The sequence below is a fragment of the Magnolia sinica genome, chromosome 2, assembly GCF_029962835.1.
Source record: "Magnolia sinica isolate HGM2019 chromosome 2, MsV1, whole genome shotgun sequence".
NCBI classification, from domain to species: Eukaryota; Viridiplantae; Streptophyta; class Magnoliopsida; order Magnoliales; family Magnoliaceae; genus Magnolia; species Magnolia sinica.
In genome coordinates this window covers 121094543-121110158 of record NC_080574.1, presented here as the reverse complement: position 1 = coordinate 121110158, position 15616 = coordinate 121094543, and positions in this window count along the sequence as shown.

Here is a 15616-nt window from a genome sequence, read left to right as displayed (position 1 = left end):
AGCTTTTGATGGCCGTGATTTTCGGGCTTACGTTCTAACATATCCGCCGCAAAAGATGCACGTTACACAAATATCACGCCAGGATCTCCTCCTAACGAGAGAAGGACACGTTTTCTAATTAGACCGCAAATCGCCGTAGCCTTTACTCAAATCCGTACGCGGATTGCCTACTGAGTATACTCTGTGGGGCCCATAGATATGTGTGTTCCTTATCTACGCCGTCCATCCGTATTATCAGATCATTTTAGTTTATGAGATCAAAATTGAAATGTATCCAAAGCTCAAGTGGACCACGCCATAGGAAATAGTTGGAATTGAAAGCCTACCATTGAAAAATTCATAGTGCTACATGAGTTTTGGATCACGCTTATATTTTTGTTTACGCTTCATCCATGTCTGTGTGACCTTAAGAACCGGTTGGATGAAAAATAAAAATCAATGTGGGACCTAGGAAGATTTCACCCGTGGACATCACTATTCCCATTTTTTCCAGTGGTGTGGTCCACTTGAGCTTTTTTATATAGTTCAATTTTGGGATCATGGTCTAAAATGAGATGGGAAAATGGATGGACGGAGTGGATAAGATTCATACATCACAGTGGGCCCCACTGAGTTTACTTTCAGAAGGTTTACTTGAATACATACCGACTTAGGGTAGTACGATCTGTCGGGACATTTGCTTTCGAATTCTAGTCATCTTCCAACGATCCAAACCGTTCATTTGACAAGTCTGACCTTTCATGGTGTAAAATGAGGAATAAATACTCTCCATTAAATTATTTAAACTAATGAATATTTGGTTCCTCTGCTTTAAATGTGAACGACTACCGTAATCTTCTTATAATAAAAGGGTAGATATTAATATTCAATCCAAGATTTTTTTGGAATCCCCATCCAGGTGTGGCCCAGTCAAATAAACGGTTTGGGTTCATTAAAAGAATACAATCTAACGGCTAGAGAACCGACGTATTTTAATGCAATACGTCCGGATGAATGCGAGCAAATGATCTAGTTTTCCATGTTCAACCCTCTCCCTCATGCTAATTACATAAGCGCCATTTGCTTGGTAAAAACTTATAATACTCTCCAGTGTCATGGGTGATAAAAACGTACGCATGTTATACAAGTATTTCAAATTAAACTCTCCAAATTATAAGTCACAGCTCAGATATATCAAGGATCAAACAAAAACTCTGATGGGTGTTCATCGTCATTATCGGCATTCTCTGTGTCTCATACCAATTTAATCAAATTTAGATATATTTTTTATTTACTAGTCAATTTACATTACATACTGTAATTTTTTGACCTTTTATGCTATGCAAATTATATTTTTTAGTGTAATCATTTATCTTCTAATTTGTTGTTTACATTTTATGGTATAATTCGTAGTAGTTTAGTTGTAATTTGAGTTTATGCTTATACATTGGATTCAGTTAATCAATTAGAAATGTGTTATGTAGCTATTTTTGATGTTCGATTGTAAGAACCCCTTAACTCCACATTATGAATATCGCCTAATTTAATTCCATACACTCAGCAAGTAGCTAAATAGGCAATGCTGAATGGGTGACAGATCTCCTCAAATCTCAGTCATACAACACATGCCTACTTGTTTTTATGCTCGAAGTCATTGTTGGTCGATTTTTACCGTAAATTCAATTATGGCAAGCCCGTACACCCATTAAAAAAAAAGAGCAACCAACAATTTGATGACCTGACTAACAAACCTGTGGATATTCATTTGACGGTTAAAAATGAAAAATATCCAACCGTCCTAGCTCAACAAACTAGTGTCCACCGATCAGATGTTAGTATAGGTGAACCAATCTAGTTCTGGGTCCGTGACTTGGGGACAGTGAGTTTCAAATTTTAATAATTTAATTGGAGTGAACGTTTGCCACCTGTACCTGAGTGCCTGCGTATCGAGTACAGTACTCTGCCAGAGTATAAATTACTCCCTTTGCTTTCTTTCCACTTCCGGTGTACTGTCTATAAAGCATGCACTAGTGGAGGAGACCAGAAGGGTAATTCGGTCATATGGAAAGTGACTATGCCCCCACGTGCATTCACACGTGTCAATACGGCACGTGTGCACAAGATCTGAGGCTTTAATCGGGTAGGCTGCACCATTTAGATCGTGCGGCCTAAAAGTGCCGTTTCAATCCTCAGGTGGGCCGCAATGGACAAAATTAATGGATGGCATTGCTTTAGCTGTCCGTGTTTTTTCATACATTATGTCCCACTTGAGGCGTAAAATAGCCTGACTTTTTGAGCCAGAAGATCTGATCGGTGAAGCCCAAGTGATGGAAAGCTCAGATCTCACACATGTGCAACATATAGCACATGTGCTTGACTGAATTACCCCTCTGGTGGGATACAGGAATCAATATCCTACATATGTAGGGTTCATCTTTAACGGTCTAGATTGGCCCATCTAGTGGGCCATTGACCAAAACTCGGTTCCATCTACTGATCACATCAGTCCAATCATTCGGAGTCCTTATGTGCCATCTGGAGCGTTGGATGTCCGCCATCCATTCATCGGTCAATCATCAGTGGCTAGGATTGTCCATTACGGGAAATCGTTCACCGCACTGGTCGGATAGTTGAGATTATTTAATTTAAACTCTAACCTGTTTTTACATTCGCATAACCGCATTTAAGCGAAATGAGAACGTATCAACTACAGTGGCCTGCACGGCTCCATTGGATGTAGAGTTGTCATCGAGTTGAGTCAGACCGAGTTAGGGCTGACCCGACTTGACCCAGTTTTTAAATAGACCTGACCGGAACTCGACCCAACTCAGTACCGAGTCCAGCATGACTGACCCGATTCGAGTTCGGGTTTGGCCTGGACTAACCCCAACCGAGTTCGACCCAATAACAGGTACTGAGTCAAGTCGGGCGTGGCAGGTATCACTTGGCTGAAATCGCAGCTCAAAACCTAGGTGCACATGTCGGAATTGCAGCCTCTCCATCGGCTACACAACATCTCATATCTAAAATGTTGAATTTGATTTTTTTTTTTTTTTTTAATGTATGAGTCGGGTTTCGAATTGAGTCAAGTCAATACCGAGTCGGATTTCGGGTCAAGTCGAGTCGAGTTACTGGGTGACCCAAACTTAACTCTATTTGAGTTCAGATCGACTCGCCCACTCAGTTCAGATCGAGCCGGGTCTAAATGAGTCGTGTGAGTCAAGTTTGCCGAGTTGAGTCATCCCGTGCCAAGCTCTAATTGGGTGTGCATGCGTAAAAAAAAATAAAAAAATAAAATCCTTTTAACCTCTTAACATGTTTCAAAAATCATACCTTCGTTGAGTCAAGCTTTTAGATCTAGTGGTGATTTGACGTAGTATTAGAGTGTAAGGTCTTGTGTTCCAATCCCCCTCGAAAACCTCTTATTTATCCTTGATCCCAATAATTAGGCTAGGGCTCCAAAATAGTGGCCCACGATAAGTTTTTAATGATCATTTACCACTATATCAATGGACAGCTTGGATGTAAGGTATATGCATCATAGTGGGCCCCGTGAGGATCCACTGAAGCTGCACCCCAATAATCAAGCTTACTCAACACTTGAGTAGTATTACCCATAAAATTTTACTTAAAACCTCTAAATTACATGGCCCACTTATGTTTTGAAATACTGTGATTTTTTTGTGCTTTTTTTGGGGGGGAGGGGGGGGGGGGGGAGTAGCCGATAATATTAAATGAATAGACTGGATGACACATAAACACCATGGTGAGCCCTATGCAAAATTAAAGATAATTGTCCTATGGTGTGGCCCACCTATGTTGGATGATTATCATTTTTTAGTTCCATGACCAACAACACATCTAATGAACAAGTGAATCTTATTAAAGTTCCACCCACATTGTTCGTGGCTAACGAAATTAGCCATAGGTTCTATTAGAAGGACACATCCATCACTTATCTTTACTTTCCAGTATTTAATTTTGACCATTTACCACTCGCACAATCAATTTAAAGACCACTGTTTAAATGAATAGGATCATATAATCTATTAGTATCTTGATTAATTTCCATCCACAATTAGATGAAGAATGCTAATTGGGGGATAAACCTACCACTTGTAATATATCAATATAGCTATATTGTATTCCAGTACTCTTGGTTATATCAGGAAGTGGTACAAGTTCTCATGGGTGATTATAAAGAAAATGCCTTTAATTTTGTTTTTTAAAAAATAATAATAAAATAAAAATCAATGTTATATCTCTTTAACCCAAGGGCTCATTTGGGAGACAGGATTTGGAATGCATTGGAATCTAAATCACAATTACATTAAAGGTGATTCTTAATTCTCATTTGTGTTTGGTTGTAATGCAGTAAAATTTAAATCTTCTTTTGGAAACTTGTATTTAGAGGGCACCGGAATTATTCCGTATATTCACAAGACTTAGAGTGATTAATTAAATCAGCTTTTATATTCCAAATTAACATATATATGTAATATTTGATAGAACAATTGTGATAAGCCTATTAAAAAGTATACTTTGGCCAAAAAAGAGAAAATTTCGAACTTTAAGTAGCCCACAAATGCAATGATAACAAACAAGCAACTCACTAAGTATCCATTTAGGTATTCAATGTTTGGATATTTTAGAATGTTCAATTAACATGATTTTAATGTTGTAGCTAATAATTGGATTGTTTTATGTATCAAAAGTGCGACATATGTCTACTAGATTAAAGAAGAAAAACAGAATAAAGGCTAAAGTGTAAAAGCTTTCTTATTAATAATGAAAACGAACGTAAGTACAAGAGCTATATGTTTTTCTTATTTATAGGAGGTCAGTATAAGATATTTTTAGATAAAGATCAGTACAACATATTTTTCTTATTCGTTTGAGTTGTGCTTCCTTATATGATTGTAATTTTACTGGTGAGAATCCTTTATTTAGTTGCTTGAGCTGTTGATTACCTGTCATACTCCTTGCAGATTTTGTGGGGTTGTACTTCCTTATTTCTCCATCCATCCTTATCTCTCCAACATCCTTACAAGAGTTTTGAGATTCTTTTGATGAGTCACACTGAAGCTGTAATACGTGGACTTTTTGGGAGGAATCACACTAGTCATTATGTTCATGTTATGACGTATTAATACCATCTCGCAAACTTGGCCGAGGGTAGAGGTGAAGTTTGTTTCTGAAATGACGCAAGAGTGCTTTTGACATTGGTTTTGTGAATATGTCAATAACTGGATTGCAAGTGGAGACATGACGACTAACAAGAAAACCAAGCGCAACCCTCTCTCGCACAAAATGATAATCTAGTTCGATGTGTTTGCTACGAGAATGAAAGATGAGATTGACAGTCATATGTAAAGAACTCATATTATCACAGAATAAAACCGGTGGACAAGGCATTGGAATGTGCAAGTCACGAAATAGAAAAGTGAGTCAGATGAGCTCAGCAGTGGCATGGGCCATGGCTTGGTATTCAGCCTCTATACTAGAGCGAGAGACAGTGTTTTGTTTTTTTACACACCAAGAAATGAGATTGCGTCCAAGAAAGGTGCAGTAACTAGAAGTAGACCATCTGGTGTAAGGACATCCTGCCCAATCTGCATCAAAGAAAGCACATAGATCAAGTGTAGAGTGTGAAGAAAAATGAAGACCAAGGTTTATAGTACCCTTGACATAACAAAGTATCCGTCGCACCATCTTCTTATGTGCAAGTGTAGGTACATACATAAATTGGGAAGCATAATTAACTCAAAATAAAATGTTAGGTCGAATGAGTATAAAATACTAAAGTGCTCTGATAATACTTCTGAAATGTCGGGGATCTTCAAATGGTGTGGTGTCGTTAAGAGCTTTGGTTTTGGACTCCATGGGAGTGCTTATGGGCTTACAGTCTACCAATTGTGTTTTTTCAAGGATGGTAAGAGCATAGTGAGACTGTGACAAGTGAAGTTCATCTTGTATAATGACTCAGGATTTTGGTACACGTGCGTACACATACATGTATGTACAATTGCCTTCATTGGAGTATACACACATAGACCCATGCATACATCCACGCACCCATACACACATGCATCTATCGGCTCATGTAAATTGTGACCGTTGATATGTGTGATCGTTTTGCTTAGTGCGAACTATTAATTAATGTCATTAATGATTACATGATTTTGGTAGAATATATATAAGTTTATTTATAATGCACTCTCTCAACTCATATACTTAAGACCACGTGTTTAATTATTAACTAATCCAAATCTAACCAACATCAACTATTGACTGTGCACTAAGATTAATTCGATCTTAACCACTAGATTGTTGTTAAAAAATAAAATAAAAATCGAGAACAACCCATTTTTTGTGGGAACCAATCCCACCGTCCGCTTGTGTGTGACTCACCTGAGTTTCGGATCAGCCTCATTTTTTTGTCTTATATCTTCTCTTGGTCAGGCCGAGATGATGGACAGAGTAGATTTAAATTATTATTAGTGAGACCCACCATATCTTAAAAAATAAAAATAAAATTTAAAAAATAAAAGTTATATCTTCCGCACGACTAAACCACTTTCTCCACTTTCCTTCCTTTTTGTACGGTAATAGTCGCCGAACCTCCCATTAAATGAAACCATCCCATAATTCCCATTCCATTTCATTACGCATCCATTTATATATAAAAAAAAGAAGAAGAAAAAAAGAGAAAGAATCGAAGGAATCAATCAAATTTAAAAACAAAAAAATTGAGTGAAGGAGAGAGAGAGCTTTGTAAATCAAGAGAGAGAGATTAAAGCAGGGCTGGATCATCAGACTTTAAGGTACGTAATCTTAACATGAAATTTATCATTTTCAGTTATTATTATATTTATTTAATTCAAATTTTCGTAGAAATATTATTGTCAGTTATTTTTTTTTATGCAGGGAATCTACTTATTTAGGAATTTCTATTTTATTCCTTTTTAAATATTTAATACTGAAATAATTTATATATAAATAAAATAAAATAAATTTACAAAATAAAATAAATAGTTTGTTTAAGATTTTTTTATTAATTCTTAAATGTTTTGTTAAGAAATTTTTTTTATTAAATTAAATTTCGAATAAATTATAATATCTTACAATATTTTACAGTACAAAAAGAATATATAATTAATTATTTAAAGTATTGATGATTCATTATACAGAATTGTGCATATAAGTGATGTAAGATTGATAAATATATATAAGCAAATATGATTATGAAAATAAAATAAAAATATATAATAATAATAACAAATTATAAATTATATAATTGTAATATGTAATCAGTATTAATATGATATATAGTAAGATATATAATAAAATAAAATAAAATAAAAAGGTTTATAAGATCATTAAGATATAGTAAAATATAAATATTATGTTTCATAATAATATAGTAGTAATATAATATAATTGTAGGCTACAAAAAAAAATGACAAAATATATAAGATAATTAAAGTAAACACGTGTAAGATAATATTATATTACATAATTAATACATAAGTAGTTAATATTATTTATATGATTATGTTATAAGTAACAAAATAGAAAAGTTTTATTTGATAATATATAAAAGTTGTAATAAATATAATTTATTATTTTAAAAAAATTATGTAAACAATGATACTAACAATTTAACATAAAAGTAATGTAATAATTATATTAAATGTATCAAGCAAAAGTAAATTTATTAATTTAGATAGTCAATTATAAAACAAGGTTAATCATACCGACATAATGTTGTAACAAATAATTTATATAATAATAATAGTATCCAAAGTCTAAATTAATATCTTCCTTAACCTTATTCAATTTAGATTTAAAAATAAATAATAATAAAATTCTGAATTAAATTTAAATAGTTAGATAAAAAATAATAATAATAATAATAAATTTTAAATTATCAAATAATAATTTAATTACATTATTAATGTTATATTATATAAATCAGTGTGATAATTTTTGTTCTGTAAAGATTAAAATCTAAATTTTAATTCCAAAATTTAAAGAGTTAATTAAATTAAATTTAAATGAACTTAAGTTTAAGAAAATTTTTAAAATTTTGGAATTAAAACTAAATTGATTAGATTTCTATATTTTGGAATTCTAGTGATTAATGTATATTTAAAACTTTATTAAATTAAAATTTTAATAAAATATAATATTAGATTTTAAATTTTTTAAAAAAAATCTTTTCCTTTTAGTTCAAAATTTTTGTTTAAATTAAAATTTAAATAATTTATCGATTAAACCTAAATATACATTCTCAATAAATTATCAAAGAGAAATTAAAATTTATTATAAAATAATCAAGTTATTTCAATATGTGTGTGTGTGTGTGTATTTGTTAAGTTTATGTGATAAATAAAATAAAAATTTTAATTTTAGAATTTAGTGAATAAAAATAATAAATATTTTTATGCTAATATTTAACATTATTTAAGTAAAAAAATTAATTTAATTAAAGTTAGAATTTAAATAAAATTTCTTGTACATTATTTCACTGTAATTTCTCAATTAAATAATAGCAAAAATAATATTTTATTTAAGTATTTAAATTATTAAAGTTTTAACAAAATGATATCTAGAATTATTAATTAGAAATAAAAATTTATATTGTTGATATTTTTTATTGTAAAACAGTGATATATCTTACATACCATATCAGCCCAACAACATGAACAGTAGAAAACCTTGATTGGAAACAGCCATGATTAAATAGACTAACCTGAAATTCAAATCATTTATTAAATAGACCACTTAGGTGTTATTTTCTTTTGGTAGATCGTGTCTTAAAACTTAACTTCTCACGCATCCAGCAAGTTAATGCTATGTGTTACGTTAGTGGGAGAAACTCGTTGAGAGCGTAAGCGTGTGGGTCAGGTCTAGTATACGACGCTAAGTAGGTCGTGGGCGTATGGTTTAGTCCAGAAATCAACGGTCTAAATATCAGGTGGGTGATTCTCCTCCATTTATGAACTTTTTGATTTTATGTATTTTAAAAAATTTATTTATTTATTTATTTATTTTTTGACATAATGACTTCAAATTAACATTATCAAATTCCTTTCTACCTAATATCTACATTTCTAAATTTTAGCATTTACTGAATCTAATTAACTTGTAGAGTTAGATTTTAATCTAACTTTTATTTCTAGAATCAGGTGTTAAGATTTATACCTTAAATCTGCGTTAAAGTAATTACTTTAAAATAATATTAATTAATTTGATTCTAAAATTTGGTTTTTTTTTAAGAGGCAAAGAAAATAGCTTGATGTTTCAGTAAATTTCAGGAATTAAATTTTTATAGCATCGAATTTTTACACATTTTGTATAAAACTTGTATTGTTGTATGGGGATTTAAACAATTAAATTATTTCGCTACTGATTTTGGAATAATTCACGACATGCATTCATCTCTACTGATTATGAAATTGTGGAAAAAAAGAAAAAGAAAAATGAGGAAATGATTGTGATATTAGCAAGTAGGGCAATCGTGTCCCTTGGGTGAAAGACCCTAAAGACAGCAAGTAGGGTAATCGTGTCCCTTGGGTGAGAGACCCTAAAACTAGCAAGTAGGGCAATCGTGTCTCTTGAGTGAAAGATCTTAGAACCCGTTGGATCCTTCGGAGTCTCCTTTGTGTACGGCGTATAAGTACAATTATGTGCACGAACATACGTCAGAGATACAACTGGAGCAGTAGTCTGACCAGCTAACATATAAATGAGTTCCTCAACATGAAGTACCAGTGTGTGAGCGTTAATGCAACATAACCATACACTTAAGTACGGTGTTGTAAGATGTGATGATTATTTAATTTTATTATTGAATTCATGATAGTGTAGCATTCAATACGCCTGTATGATTCCAACATCGCATTCATGTCATATTTAATATTCAATATTTTGATTCATGTTTTGAATTCCAAGAAAGTAATTTTATTACTTATTTGTTTAATATAAATCTAGAAATTTCAGATTTGGTTGGATAAGATCCCATGAGCGATTGTGCTCATACCCAAAATAACAGTGTTTCAGGGCATCAGAGTTTAGTCAAGGGTAAAGTGGAGTGAAGATCCAATCATCAATTTACTTATCTTTTATTTGTACCGATGGAAAAAAAAAATGTATAATAAGAATTTAGAAGTGAGTTTAGACTGTAATAGTTAAAGGTTGTATTTGATGAACGTTGTTATATATTGTAATAAGATTAATTAAGTGTAGTTGTGAATGTTTAATATTAAATCATGACCTGAGATTCGAACCTGGGTCTGGCCAACTCGGATACCGAATTTCAGGGCGTGACAGATTGGTATCAGAGCCAGGTTTAGATCTATACTGAGGACCTTAGGTATGGGTTACACTAGTGCTTAAGTATGAATTTTAGAGAACTCGATATTAGCTTTTGTCATTGTGCTTGGATAGAATTTAATTAAAGTTTTTATGAGTTTAAATAGGGGTTGTAACCGAGCTTACTAGTGAATTTTTAAGAACTTGAAGTTATGCTTGTTTGCACAAACCTAAGCATACTAACGATAGGGTGTAACTTATGTTTATCCTTGTTGTGTATTATTGCTTGTGATGTAAATGTTGTTTGTTCTTAACTTGTGTATGTTGTTAGTATATCCTTTTAGCTGCTTACGCTTAAGCACATCAGAGTGCGCAGTGAAAGTGTGGTTATGGGTACGATCGAATCTTGGGGACGAGATTCCCGTAAGGTGAGTAGATTGTAATAGCCCAAATTTATGTAGTAATTTACACACGCTTGTACTCACACAAAACTACTATACATGGAATGTAGTAAACATCTAGACACACAACTGATTATAAAGAGTATCCTCATCAGCCCTTTTGGTGTGTGTGCTTGCATTTCGGGGACGAAATTATTGTAAGGGTGGTAGAATGTAATGACCTAGGATTTTAGTACATGTGCGTACACATACATGTATGTACAATTGCCTTCATTGGAGTATACACACATAAACCCATGCATATATCCATGCACCCATGCACACATGCATCTATCGGCCCATGTAAATTGTGACCGTTGATATGTGTGATCGTTTTGCTTAGTGTGAACTATTAATTAATGTCATTAGTGATTACATAATTTTGGTAGAATATATATAAGTTTATTTATAATGCACTCTCTCAACTTATATACTTAAGACCACGTGTTTAATTATTAACTAATCCAAATCTAGCCAACATCAACTATTGACTGTGTACTAAGATTAATCCGATCTTAACCACTAGATTGTTGTTAAAAAATAAAATAAAGATCGAGAACAACCCATTTTTTGTGGGAACCAATCCCACCGTCCGCTTGTGTGTGGCTCACCTGAGTTTCGGATCAACCTCATTTTTTTGCTTTATATCTTCTCTTGGCCTGGCTGAGATGATGGACGGAGTAGATTTAAATTATTATTAGTGGGACCCACCATATCTTAAAAAATAAAAATAAAATAAAAAAATAAAAGTTATATCTTCCACACGACTAAACCACTTTCTCCAGTTTCATTCTTTTTTGTACGGTAATAGCTGTCGAACCTCTCATTAAATGAAACCGTCCCATAATTCCCACTCCTCCATTCCATTACGCATCCATTTATTAAAAAAAAAAAAAAGAGAGAAAGAATCGAAGGAATCAATCAAATTTTTTTTAAAAAATTTGAGTGAAGGAGAGAGAGAGCTCTGTAAATCAAGAGAGAGAGAGAGATTAAAGCGGGGTCGGATCATCAGACTTTAAAGTAGGTGATCTTAACATGAAATTTATCATTTTCAGTTATTATTATGTTTATTTAATCCAAATTTTCGTAGAAATATTATTGTCAGTTAAATTTTTTTATGTAGGGAATCTACTTATTTAGGAATTTCTATTTTATTCCTTTTTAAATATTTAATACTGAAATAATTTATATATAAAAAAAATAAAATAAATTTACAAAATAAAATAAATAGTTTATTTAAGATTTTTTTATTAATTCTTAAATGTTTTGTTAAGAAAAAAAATTTATTAAATTAAATTTCAAATAAATTATAATATCTTACAATATTTTACAGTACAAACAGAATATATAATTAATTATTTAAAGTATTGATGATTCATTATAGAGAATTATGAATATAAGTAATGTAAGATTGATAAGTATATATAAGCAAATATGATTATAAATATAAAATAAAAATATATAATAATAATAATAAATTATAAATTATATAATTGTAATATGTAATCAGTATTAATATGATATATAATAAGATATATAATAAAATAAAATAAAATAAAAAGGTTTATAAGATCATTAAGGTATAATAAAATATAAATATTATGTTTCATAATAATATAGTAGTAATACAATATAATTGTAGGTTACAAAAAAAAAAAATAATGACAAAATATATAACATAATTAAAGTAAACATGTGTAAGATAACATTATATTACATAATTAATACACAAGTATTTAATATTATTTATATGATTATGTTATAAGTAACAAAATAGAAAAATTTTATTTGATAATATATAAAAGTTGTAATAAATATAATTTATTATTTAAAAAATAAAATTATGTAAACGATGATATTAACAATTTAACATAAAAGTAATATAATAATTATATTATATGTATCAAACAAAAATAAATTTAGTAATTTAAATAGTCAATTATAAAACAAGGTTAATCATACCAACATAATGTTGTAACAAATAATTTATATAATAATAATAGTATCCAAAGTCCAAATTAATATCTTCCTTAACCTTATTCAATTTAGATTTAAAAATAAATAATAATAAAATTCTGAATTTAGATTTAAATAGTTAGAAAAAAAAAAAAAAATTTAACTGATCAAATAATAATTTAATTACATTATTAATGTTATATTATATAAATCAGTGTGATAATTTTTGTTCTGTAAAGATTAAAATCTAAATTTTAATTCTAAAATTTTAAAAGTTAATGAAATTAAATTTAAATGAACTTAAGTTTAAGAAAATTTTTAAAATTTTGGAATTGAAACTAAATTGATTAGATTTCTATATTTTGAAATTCTAGTGATTAATGTATATTTAAAACTTTATTAAATTAAAATTTTAATAAAGTATAATATTAGATTTTAACTTTAAAAAAAAATCTTTTCCTTTTAGTTCAAATTTTTTGTTTAAATTAAAATTTAAATAATTTATCGATTAAACCTAAATATACATTCTCAATAAATTATCATAGAGAAATTAAAATTTGTTATAAAATAATTAAGTTATTTCAATATATATATGTGTGCGCGCGCGCGTGTGTGTATTTGTTAAGTTTATGTGATAAATAAAATAAAAATTTTAATTTTAGAATTTAGTGAATAAAAATAATAAATATTTTTATACTAATTTTTAACATTATTTAAGTAAACAAATTAATTTAATTAAAGTTAGAATTTAAATAAAATTTTTTATACATTATTTCACTGTAATTCCTAAATTAAATAATAGTAAAAACAATATTTTATTTAAGTATTTGAATTATTAAAGTTTTAACAAAATGATATCTAGAATTATTAATTAGAAATAAAAATTTATATTGTTGATATTTTCGATTGTAAAACAGTGATTCATCTTACATACCATATCAGCCCAACAACATGAACAGTAGAAAACCTTGATTGGAAACAGCCATGGTTAAACAGACTAACCTGAAATCTAAATCATTCATTAAATAGACCACTTATGTGTTATTTTCTTTTAGTAGATGGTGTCTTGAAACTCAACTTCTCACGCATCCAGCAAGTGTAGACAGCAAGTTAATGCTATGTGTTGCGTCAGTAGGAGAAACTCGTTGAGAGCGTAGGCGTGAGTCAGGTCTAGCATGCGATGCTAAGTAGGTCGTGGGCGTATGGTTTAGTTCAGAAATCGAAAGTCCAAATATCAAGTGAGTGATTCTCCTCCATTTATAAACTTTCTGATTTTATATATTTTAGAAAATTTATTTATTTATTTTTTGACATAGTGACTTCAAATTAACATTGTCAAATTCCTTTATACCTAATATCTACTTTTCTAAATTTTAGCATTTACTGAATCTGATTAACTTATAGAATTAGATTTTAATCTAACTTTTATTTCTGGAATCAGGTGTTAAGATTTAGACCTTAAATCTGCGTTAAAGTAATTAATTTAAATTAATTTATTTAAAATAATATTAATTAATTTGATTCTAAATTTTAGTTTTTTTAAGAGGTAAAGAAAATAGCTTGATGTTTCAGTAAATTTCAAGAATTGAATTTTTATAGCATCGAATTTCTACACATTTTGTATAGAACTTGCATTATTGTATGGGGATTTAAACAATTAAATTATTTCGCTACTGATTTTGGAATAATTCACGACATGCATTCATTTCTACTGATTATGGAATTGTGAAAAAAAAAATGAGGAAATGATTGTGATATTAGCAAGTAGGGCAATCGTGTCCCTTGGGTGAAAGACCCTAGAACCCGTTGGATCCTTCGGAGTCTCTTTTGTATATGGCGTATGAGTACAATTGTGTGTGCGGACATACGTCAGAGGTACAACTGGAGCATTAGTCTGACCAGCTAACGTATAAATGAGTTCCTTACCACGAGGTACTAGTGTGTGGGTGTTAATGCAACATAACCATACACCTAAGTATAGTGTTATAAGATGTGATGATTATTTAATTTTATTATTAAATTCATGATAGTGTAGCATTCAATACGTCTTTATGATTCCAACATCGCATTCATGTTATATTTAATATTCAATATTTTGATTCATGTTTTGAATTTCAAGAAAGTAATTTTATTATTTATTTGTTTAATATAAATCTAGAAATTTCAGATTTGGTTGGATAAGATCCCACGAGCGGTTGTGATCATACCCAAAATAACAGTGTTTCAGGGCATCAGAGTTTAGTCAAGGGCAAAGTGGAGTGAAGATCCAATCATCAATTTACTTATCTTTTATTTGTACCGATGGAAAAAAAATGTATAATAAGAATTTAGAAGTGAGTTTAGGCTGTAATAGTTAAAGGTTGTATTTGATAAACGTTGTTATATATTGTAATGAGATTAATTAAGTGTAGTTGTGAATGTTTAATATTAAATCATGACCTGGGATTCGGACCTGGGTCTGGCCAACTCAGGTACCGAATTTCAGGGCGTGACATCTTGAGTTGGTGTAATCTGAACACCTAGGAAGTGGTGAAGAGGGCCAAGATCCTTTATTGTAAATTCAGAACTCAAGATTTTGATGAAGCTGTCCAATAACGTTTGACTAGATCTTGTGAGAAGCATATCATCTACATAGAAGTAGAATTAAGGTGTCATGTGGAGAGTGTAAAGTAAATAATGAAGGATCAGATAAACTGCAGAAAAAACCATGATGGATCAGCTAAGTACTAAAGCGATCAAACCAGGCTCATGGAGCTTGTTTCAAACCATAGAGAGCTCGTTGTAGCTTGCAAACATGATGAGGATGGTTGGGATCGGTCATGCCAGGAGGTTGGTCCATGTAGATATCCTCTGTGATGTTACCATGGAGAAAAACATTCTTTACGTCAAGTTGATGTATGTCCCAATGTCGAACCAGGGCGAAA